Source organism: Cololabis saira, chromosome 24 (assembly GCF_033807715.1).
Source record: "Cololabis saira isolate AMF1-May2022 chromosome 24, fColSai1.1, whole genome shotgun sequence".
Classification (NCBI taxonomy): Eukaryota; Metazoa; Chordata; class Actinopteri; order Beloniformes; family Belonidae; genus Cololabis; species Cololabis saira.
In genome coordinates, this window is record NC_084610.1 from 25597676 (window position 1) to 25609159 (window position 11484).

Below are 11484 nucleotides of genomic sequence, written 5' to 3' on the forward strand. Positions count from 1 at the left end.
AGGCACATTTTACTCAATATCGGAAAGGAAATCGGAGGTATCAAACATCACTACTTGAGTGTGTGTGGATTCAGACGTGAACGGATCGTCCTGACTTGGTGGTCAAGGGTCAGAGTTTTATCTTTGGTACCTCCTTCATGCAATTACCTTCTACTCTGATAAGGACACATGTGATTTCCTGTAAACGGAGCTGTTTGCTGTCACTCACCCGGACCAACCCTTTTACGGCTCATTTATGGTTTCCAGGATCACCGCTTATTATAAACTAAAGGAACAAACTTTGATTATGTAGTTTTTTAGCTCGCTGTCACACATCTTCATTTGTTCTTTCCAGGGATTGTTTTGCTGAGTTCATCCACGTCCAGCAGGAATAAATTAGGAGGTAAAAACAGGAGAAAGTGAAGGGAGGAGCTTATCTGGAAACAGATCTAGATAGTGTCAGTCTGCGTTCAAGGGTCAGATGGAGCGTTTCCTTCAGGAAACTCAGGTTGGTTTATTTTACACTGAAGCTATTCAGTTGCTGTGAGCGACTGTGAAGGGTTTAATCAGGGCAGGAAACGGGTCTGTCCCGGGTCTCAAGAGGATTCTGTCCACCAACTGAAGGTAAGGTGTTTATCCACCTCTTGAGCAGCTGTTTCCAGCTGTTGGAGACATTAAGGAGCTCCAGAGCGGGTCCGATCACGGGACTCTTGCAGGGTTTTGAGCTCTGAACTTTTACTGATGTAAGGCTGGTGTAGAGTTAAGCCTTACCTTATTAAATTAAACCTTTTTGGGGTGGTGAGTAGGATAAACACGGGGAAACTTCTGCTGAGTTCCAGTGTACTTTAATGTCCCTCAACAGTGTAGGATTTTAGAACATCAACACAGCAGCTAGTGCCGTACTGTGGCGTATCACTCCGCGCAATCTAAAACAGACTAATCACTACAGATAAACTGACTAGTGTCATTATAGTCCCTGATTTACATCAGAATATAAAGAATAGATTTATAAAATAATGAAATAACCTTAACAAAAATAAATCTCCTCCTACACTTAAGGTGAGCATGAATCAATCTGTTTTATGATGTAAAATTGTATGTATTTATTTACTTTTATTTATTAAATTTGTTGTTAAATTTCTGAAAAAGAAAAAAGTGAAATCATACATGAGAGAAACTATTCAGTTTGTGGCTAAATATTTGTACTTGTATGAAACTGAAGATCATAATGCAAACCTGACATTTACTTTTAGTTCAGTTTGTGGAAAATGGTTGGCCTGGCTTTGTCTTTAAAACTTAAACAGTTATAAAGCATTACAAACTGTAACAATAGGGCAAACGCACAGCATTGTTTTGTATTTTGTGTCTTTCAAATAAAATAATTTTTTTCCAGTCATATGTTCCTCATTCAAGGTTGTTAAAATACTGCTATATCGTATCGTTATCGTGAGATTAGTGTATCGTTACACCCCTATAGGGTTGCCACCTTTCAGAAATAGAAATAAGGAACGCCCTGATTTCAGCAGCGCAGGAGCCAAAAAAAGCCCCAAAACTTCTAAACTGCATAAAAATGTGTTTATTTTATATGAAAAAACGAAATACTTCGATTTAAAGTTTAAAGTGCTTTAATAGCATTGAACTTGCATGACTGTACAGACAGAAAACCATACTAGTAACTGAAATATCCTCCTATGCTACGTACGTCCACATCAGCCCAGATGTAGAATATAGATACAGGTGAAGAATATGGTGTAAAAGTTAATTTATTTCAATAATTCAACTAGAATATGGTGTAAGTTAATTTGTTTCAATAATTAAACTAGAATATGGTTTAAAGGTTAATTTATTTCAATAATTCAACTAGAATATGGTGCTAACCACTATGCCACCGTGCTGCCCTTAAAAGTTAATTTGTTTCAATAATTCAACTTAAAAAGGTGAAACTAATATATTACCTAGTCTTATTACATGCAAAGCAAGATATGTTAAACATTTAAACATTAAACCCATGTTAAATATTTGTTATAATTTTGATGATGGAATTGTTTGATTTCATAAAATATTATCTAATTTATTTTTTATTTGGGGTTTTCATAAACTCTGAGCCATAATGACCAAAATTATAACAAATAAAGACTTGAAATATTTCACTTTGAATGTAGTGGGAAATAATATATTTGTTTCACCTTTAGTGGAATTTACTACGAATGACGTTTTGCAATATATTCAAATTTTCCGACATTCACCTGTATATTATAAAATCAATAAATAAGAGCATAATATATGTCCCTATTGCAGGTGTAACGAAGGTTCAATGAGGAGTCCAATTTTTATGAAAACCACAGACACAACTTAAGTTTGAAAATAATGATTTGTATTTGAAATTCACAAAATCAAAGTAAACACACAAATCTCAATGCCTGAGACTGGAACGTTCTCTTCCTTAGAGTTCGTTTTCTCTTCAAGTCCTTTTGTCCAGGGAATCAAGGAACAAGAGTAATCTTCATCCAGTTCAAAAAAAAAAAAAAGGTTGATCCTACCACCAGTTGTGGAGGTTTCACTGAGTCCAAGGTAGTTCGTAGAGATCGTAGGGGGATTCTTTGTCCAAATCCAAAAGGTTTAAACTAAAAAAAAACCTGACCTGAAACAGGTCAGAAAAGAGCAATCAATATCTCTTAAATCAAAATTCATTAGTTGTACAACATTTTTTTATCTTAAATTCTCAAAAAAAAAAAATGGCATCAACATTTACCCAAATGTCATAGGTAAAACCACTATAAGTGCTGTTACAATGGCTTTAAATAAAGCCAAAAGTTAACCAAAAAAAAAGTGCCACAAAACAATTCACAAACAAAAGAACAAACCTTCAGTCGTTCAGGGCTAGAATATAAAGCCAAATCAAATTACAACTCAAAATCAAATAATGAAATCTTTTCAATGAGCTTTCATATGCTAATGCTAACTGCCAACTGTGTATGCTAGCAGGTCGTTAGCGAGTCGTTAGCACCTTTAAAAGCTTGAGTTCAGCTCAACAAGACATTGTATGACTTAGAGTCAAAAAAATAAGAGAAGTAGCTCACCGCTGATAGCTGCATATTTAGCATTTTAAAGTGCCTTCAAAGTGCTATTAAGGTCGCCGTCTGCCCACGTTGCACCAGCCCAGTGTTGATCACCAAGTGGATGCAGGAAGAGGAAGTGACCCCAGGCTGACCCGGATATATACACACACACACTGATTGGCAAATGTTTTCACCTGCTTTCACCTGCTCACTGCTCACCAGGCCAACCTTGGGTTACACAGGGCCAGTTCTATAAAATGATGACTAGGCTGCATCTCAGATCAGAGGGGGTGCACATGCCTGGCACCTTATTCGACACTAAATTATGCATTTTCCCATAATTTCAAGCGGAATGATAATAGCAAAATAAGAATATTTAAAGTGTATTTCAAATGCTTTATTGCAGCAATATTGCTGCAGAACAAAGAAAATGCTACATTAAGTCTGGGCTACTTCACCCATCAGACAATCTAGCAACAGTTGTTTCTTACCCTGAAGATAAAACATAGAAATTCAAACTAATTTTATCTATACAGCTCTAAACCATCACTAACCATGACAGTCATTTCAAGTGGAATGATACCAGTCAAACAATAATATTTAAAGTGTCTTTCAAGTGCATTTTTGCAGCAATATCGCTGCAAAAATGCTACATTAAGTCTGGGCTACCTCACCCATCAGACAATCTAGCAACAGAAAATAAAACATAGCCATAAAAATAAATATAACCATAAATGTACAGGACTGTCTCAGAAAATTAGAATATTGTGATAAAGTCCTTTATTTTCTGTAATGCAAAAATGTCCTGAATTCTGGATTCATTAAAAATCAACTGAAATATTGCAAGCCTTTTATTATTTTAATATTGCTGATCATGGCTTACAGCTTCAGAAAACTCAAATATCCATCTCAAAAAATTTGAATATTTTGGGAATCTTAATCTTAAACTGTAAACCATAATCAGCAATATTAAAATAATAAAAGGCTTGCAATATTTCAGTTGATTTTTAATGAATCCAGAATGTATGGCATTTTTGTTTTTTTTAATTGCATTACAGAAAAATAAAGGACTTCATCACAATATTCTAATTTTCTGAGACAGTCCTGTAAACTTGCTTGCGTCGTTGTGCTTGAACCATTTCTTAATATCCATCGTCATTTTGTTAACGGAGCAGCAGAGAGCAGAATATCCATGTTACTTTGTTAACGGAGCAGCAGAGAGCAGCATCTTGCTGGTGCAGGAAACTGCGCACTGGAAGCAGATGAGTGACGGACACTGGCTGATTTATGGTTCCGCGTTGCACCAACGCAGAGCCTACGGCGTAGGATACACGGGGACGCGGGGACGCGGGGACGCGAACGTGCGGTGCGCGTCGCGACGTAACCTTCGCCGTAGGCTACACCGCCGGTTTAACGCAGAACCATAAATCAGGCTTAACGCGTGCGCATTTGTCAGTTTTCTTTTCGTCTTTTCAACTGAGCATGCAGACACATAAACTGAGGGTGCAATGCTGATGCACCCTGGTAGAACCGGGCCTGTGGAACGCAACTTTTAATTCCCAATTACCAAGTCCTACCTGGAGATGAAGCCCGGGTCCTCCCCGCTGTCTGTCACACACATAAAAAGATCTGGGCACAGACGCAGCAGGTCCTGTTCTCCCGCCACAAAGATTTTGCCGGCCTTAATGTTTCCTGTGTTTTATTTTGTTCATTATTGATACATTTAGTGTTGATGTGTGCGTGACAGACGTGTGTATGGGGCGTTAATGAAAATATGGGACAAATCGCATCCCATATTAGTTCAATACGGGACGCAACATTTTTTTCTCAAATAAAAGGACAATTCCGTATTTTACGGGACGGGTGGCAACCCTACACCCCTAGCAGCGAACGTTGAAAAACAGCAATAAAAAACACGTGTTATGTTGTAGTTAGTCGTGCAGGTGATAAATGCTGTGTTTGGTTACTTTATAACATTTAGGGAACATCTGAGCCAGGAGTTAACGACTTTTACTGATATTCACTAAAATTTACTGCTATTACTGTCAGTACTACTACGACTACTACTGTTATTACTAATACTACTTCTACTGTTATTACTACTACTACTGGTATTAGTGCCACGGCTGCGCCAGAGGCACTCCTCCTCCACAGCTATACCATAGCAATGAGAGGAGTGCCTCGGGGCGAGGCTGAAAAATGCAGCAATGTACACAAATGGGCTGCAGCCCCCTGTGGCACTCTCGAAATTTCTGTGAGGACATTTTTCTAGTTAGTGCTACGGCCAGTCTTGGGTTTTCCAGACTTTGCCTTGTTTTCTAAATAAGTGACTCTTGTCTTTCATTCTAAAGCTATCTATAATAGATTTAACAGACACATTTTACTCAATATCGGAAGGTATCAAACATCAGTACTTGAGTGTGTGGATTCAGACGTGAACGGATCGTCCTGACTTGGTGGTCAAAGGTCAGAGTTTTATCTTTGGTACCTCCTTCATGCAATTACCTTCTACTCTGATAAGGACTCATGTGATTTCCTGTAAACGGAGCTGTTTGCTGTCATTCACCCGGACCAACCCTTTTACGGCTCATTTATGGTTTCCAGGGTCACCGCTTATTATAAACTAAGGCACAAACTTTGATTATATAGTTGTTTTTTAGCTCGCTGTCACACTTCTTCATTTGGTGTTTCCAGGGATTGTTTTGCTGAGTTCATCCACGTCCAAAAGGAATAAATTAGCAGGTAAAAACAAGAGGTGGTGAAGGGAGGGAGGAGCTTATCTGGAAACAGATCTAGATAGTGTCAGTCTGCGTTCAAGGGTCAGATGGAGCGTTTCCTTCAGGAAACAAAGGTTGGTTTATTTTACACTGAAGCTATTCAGTTGCTGTGACCGACTGTAAAGGGTTTAATCAGGGCAGGAAACGGGTCTGTCCCGGGTCTCAAGAGGATTCTGTCCACCAACCGAAGGTAAGGTGTTTATCCTCCTCTAGAGCAGCTGTTTCCAGCTGTTGGAGACATTAAGGAGCTCCAGAGCGGGTCCGATCACGGGACTCTTGTAGGGTTTTGAGCTCTGAACTTTTACTGATGTAAGGCTGGTGTAGAGTTAAGCCTTATCTTATTAAATTAAACCTTTTTGGGGTCGTGAGTAGGATAAACACAGGGACAACTTCTGCGGAGTTCCAGTGTACTTTAATGTCCCTCAACAGTGTAGGATTTTAGAACATCAACACAGCACCTAGTGCCGTACTGTGGCGTATCACTCCGCCCAATCTAAAACAGACTAATCACTACAGATAAACTAGTCCCTGATTTACATCAGAATAGAAAGAATATATTTATAAAATAGTGAAATAACCTTAACAAAAATACATCTCCTCTTACACTTATAAGGTGAGCATAAATCAATCTTTTTTATGATGTAAAATTGTATGTATTTATTTACTTTAATTTAATTTTAGTTCTTTTCTGGAAAAGAAAAAAGTCAAGTCATACATGAGAGAAACTATTCAGTTTGTGTCTAAATATTTGTACTTGTATGAAACTGAAGATCATAATGCAAACCTGACATTTACTTTTAGTTCAGTTAGTGGAAAATGGTTGGCCTGGCTTTCTCTTTAAAACTTAAACAGTTATAAAGCATTACAAACTGGAACAATAGGGCAAACGCACAGCATTGTTTTGTATTTTGTGTCTTTCAAATAAAAGACAAATTTTTCCAGTCATATGTTCCTCGTTCAAGGTTGTTAAAATACTGCTATAATATCGTATCGTTATCGTGAGATTAGTGTATCGTTACACCCCTATAGGGTTGCCACCTTTCAGAAATAGAAATAAGGGACGCCCTGATTTCAGCAGCGCAGGAGCCAAAAAAAGCCCCAAAACTTCTAAACTGCATAAAAATGTGTTTATTTTATATGAAAAACAAAATGCTCTGATTTAAAGTTTAAAGTGCTTTATTAGCATTGAACTTGCATGACTGTACAGACAGACAACCATACTAGCAACTGAAATATCCTCCTATGCTACGTACGTCCACATCAGCCCAGATGTAGAATATAGATACAGGTGAAGAATATGGTGTAAAAGGTAATTTATTTAAATAATTCAACTAGAATATGGTGTAAGTTAATTTGTTTCAATAATTCACCTAGAATATGGTGTAAAAGTTAATTTCAATAATTCAACTAGAATATGGTGTAAAAGTTAATTTATTTCAATAATTCACCTAGAATATGGTGTAAGTTAATTTGTTTCAATAATTCAACTAGAATATGGTGTAAAAGTTAATTTATTTCAATAATTCACCTAGAATATGGTGTAAAAGTTCATTTCAATAATTCAACTAGAATATGGTGTAAAAGTTAATTTATTTCAATAATTCAACTAGAATATGGTGTAAAGGTTAATTTATTGCAATAATTCAACTAGAACATGGTGTAAAAGTTAATTTCAATAATTCACCTAGAATATGGTGTAAGTTAATTTATTTCAATAATTCAACTAGAATATGGTGTAAAAGTTAATTTGCTTCAATAATTCAACTAGAATATGGTGTAAAAGTTAATTTTTTTCAATAATTCAACTAGAATATGGTGTAAAAGTTAATTTGTTTCAATAATTCAACTAGAATATGGTGTAAAAGTTAAATTTCAATAATTCAACTAGAATATGGTTTAAAGGTTAATTTATTTCAATAATTCAACTAGAATATGGTGTAAAGGTTAATTTATTGCAATAATTCAACTAGAACATGGTGTAAAAGTTAATTTCAATAATTCACCTAGAATATGGTGTAAATTAATTTATTTCAATAATTCAACTAGAATATGGTGTAAGAGTTAATTTATTTCAATAATTCAACTTAAAAGGTGAAAATATATTACCTAGTCTTATTACATGCAAAGCAAGATATGTTAAACATTTAAACATTAAACCTATGTTAAATATTTGTTTATAATTTTGATGATGGAATTGTTTGATTTCCTAAAATATTATCTAATTTATTTTTTATTTGGGGTTTTCATAAACTCTGAGCCATAATGACCAAAATTATAACAAATAAAGACTTGAAATATTTCACTTTGAATGTAGTGGGAAATAATATATTTGTTTCACCTTTAGTGGAATTTACTACGAATGACGTTTTGCAATATATTCAAATTTTCCGACATTCACCTGTATATTATAAAATCAATAAATAAGAGCATAATATAAGTCCCTATTGCAGGTGTAACGAAGGTTCAATGAGGAGTCCAATTTTTATGAAAACCACAGACACAAATTAAAGCGACACTACGTAACTTTTCCACCTTAATATCATATTTCCAGAGTCATTGTGATGGTACATCAACTTCCAACAGGTTTAATGACACCTTTGTCATGGTCTGAGGGGTCTGTATCACCTTCACTGGCACTATGTAACTTTGAGGAGCATGGTAGGAACCCTGCCACACTAAAAAACTACAAATCGTTACGACTTTGACTGCTTTACGGCATAAGTCACTTCCCCCTCCTTCCCGATTCGCAGTCGAGACGAAAATGGGCGGGGCGTGGAGCACCGAGCTCCGCAGAAGCTGTTGCTGCGTTGTGGCTGCAGCAGCTCCACATAACAGACGTGGGGAAAAGATCGCTAATGGTTTAACTTTTCAACGGTTTCCTGCTCGGAGGCAGAACCACGCAGGCCGAGTATCTGATATAACAAAGTAAAAGAGTGAAAGAGCCGTCGTCTCGCTTTGGATCGCGGCTGTAACGACCAAACACACAGTAAAGCCTGATTTATGGTTCTGCGTTAAATCGACGCACACCTACGGCGTAGGGTACGTGGCGACGCGCAATGTACGGTGCGTGTCGCCGCGTACCTTACGCCGTAGGCTCTGCGTCGATTTAACGCAGAACCATAAACAGCCTTAAACCACAAACACTCACAGACCGGGTCGGATCAAAACACGGGTTTTATTCCCCACTTCGCCAGCTAAACGCAGTTGCTGGCCAGCTCTCTGCGGTGCAATTAACCCCAATCTTCAGATAAAACTAGTTTGTTGAGGAAAAAATATTAACTCTATTTGTAGCTGCAGAGGAAAAAAATAATCTCACGAGGAAAACAAAAATATTGCTCACGCCTCTTCAACATAATATAGCAGTCAAAAAAAAAAAGAAAAGAGAAGTAAGAGGGATACAAAACATGTACTGTATGTTGTACTATTATACAAATTTATTGAAACACACGGCTCTTCAGGGATTCAGGGATCTCTTAAGGATTTCATATGGATCCAGACCGTTAATAATCATTATTTTCTCCATATACTGCTCCCTGGCTTCCTTGTTTAAGGTTCCCGGTAAATTCCAGTTCCTTTCCAGCAGTTTAACATCTTTTTTTGCGTTCCTTCTGTTCACTTGGTGAAACAGAAAAGCGTCCTGTCTTCTCTCATCAAAACAAATGCACGCGACGGGACAGGAGTTTTCCGGCAGTACGCGCTGGTGCTCATGGGAAACGTAGTGTTCTTTCTGGTAAAGCACTACCGATTTTGTCCACAAGATGCCGCCAAACTCAGAAAAGCTGAAAGTTACGTTGTGCTGCTTTAAGTTTGAAAATAATGATTGTATTTGAAATTCACAAAATTCACAAAATCAAAGTAAACACACAAATCTCAATGCCTGAGATTGGAACGTTCTCTTCCTTAGAGTTCGTTTTCTTTTCAAGTCCTTTTGTCCAGGGAATCAAGGAACAAGAGTAATCTTCATCCAGTTCAAAAAAAAAAGGTTGATCCTACCACCAGTTGTGGAGGTTTCACTGAGTCCAAGGTAGTTCGTAGAGATCGTAGGGGGATTCTTTGTCCAAATCCAAAAGGTTTAAACTAAAAAAAAAAACCTGACCTGAAACAGGTCAGAAAAGAGCAATCAATATCTCTTAAATCAAAATCAAAGTTCATTAGTTGTACAAGATTTTTTTATCTTAAATTCTCCAAAAAAAAATGGCATCAACATTTACCCAAATGTCATAGGTAAAACCACTATAAGTGCTGTTACAATGGCTTTAAATAAAGCCAAAAGTTAACCAAAAAAAAAGTGCCACAAAACAATTCACAAACAAAAGAACAAACCTTCAGTCGTTCAGGGCTAGAATATAAAGCCAAATCAAATTACAACTCAAAATCAAATAATGAAATCTTTTCAATGAGCTTTCATATGCTAATGCTAACTGCCAACCGTGTATGCTAGCAGGTCGTTAGCGAGTCGTTAGCACCTTTAAAAGCTTGAGTTCAGCTCAACAAGACATTGTATGACTTAGAGTCAAAAAAATAAGAGAAGTAGCTCACCGCTGATAGCTGCATATTTAGCATTTTAAAGTGCCTTCAAAGTGCTATTAAGGTCGCCGTCTGCCCACGTTGCACCAGCCCAGTGTTGATCACCAAGTGGATGCAGGAAGAGGAAGTGACCCCAGGCTGACCCGGATATATACACACACACACTGATTGGCAAATGTTTTCACCTGCTTTCACCTGCTCACTGCTCACCAGGCCAACCTTGGGTTACACAGGGCCAGTTCTATAAAATGATGACTAGGCTGCATCTCAGATCAGAGGGGGTGCACATGCCTGGCACCTTATTCAACACTAAATTATGCATTTTCCCATAATTTCAAGCGGAATGATAATAGCAAAATAAGAATATTTAAAGTGTATTTCAAATGCTTTATTGCAGCAATATTGCTGCAGAACAAAGAAAATGCTACATTTAGTCTGGGGTACTTCACCCATCAGACAATCTAGCAACAGTTGTTTCTTACCCTTAAGATAAAACATAGAAATTCAAACTAATTTTATGTATACAGCTCAAAACCATCACTAAACATGACAGTCATTTCAAGTGGAATGATACCAGTCAAACAATAATATTTAAAGTGTCTTTCAAGTGCATTTTTGCAGCAATATCGCTGCAGAACAAAGAAAATGCTACATTAAGTCTGGGCTACCTCACCCATCAGACAATCTAGCAACAGAAAATAAAACATAGCCATAAAAATAAATATAACCATAAATGTACAGGACTGTCTCAGAAAATTAGAATATTGTGATAAAGTCCTTTATTTTCTGTAATGCAAAAATGTCATGCATTCTGGATTCATTAAAAATCAACTGAAATATTGCAAGCCTTTTATTATTTTAATATTGCTGATCATGGCTTACAGCTTCAGAAAACTCAAATATCCTATCTCAAAAAATTAGAATATTTTGGGAATCTTAATCTTAAGCTGTAAACCATAATCAGCAATATTAAAATAATAAAAGGCTTGCAATATTTCAGTTGATTTGTAATGAATCCAGAATGTATGGCATTTTTTTTTTTTTTTTTAAATTGCATTACAGAAAAATAAAGGACTTCATCACAATATTCAAATTTTCTGAGACAGTCATGTAAACTTGCTTGCGTCGTTGTGCTTGAACCA

At 36.7% G+C, this 11484-nt stretch overlaps 1 protein-coding gene across 9 annotated transcripts in view; it reads left to right on the forward strand.

The window, feature by feature from the left end:
• Nucleotides 1-372: 372 nt before the first annotated feature.
• LOC133425370 (nucleotide-binding oligomerization domain-containing protein 2-like) overlaps nucleotides 373-11484 on the forward strand; it is a 50028-nt gene continuing 38916 nt past the window's right edge. For 5 of the 9 annotated variants that reach the window (XM_061716197.1, XM_061716202.1, XM_061716204.1 and 2 more), the window contains exon 1: nucleotides 554-603. The gene's annotated coding sequence lies outside the window, so the exon portion shown is untranslated. The other 4 variants (XM_061716201.1, XM_061716198.1, XM_061716199.1 and 1 more) reach the window with 3 other exon arrangements.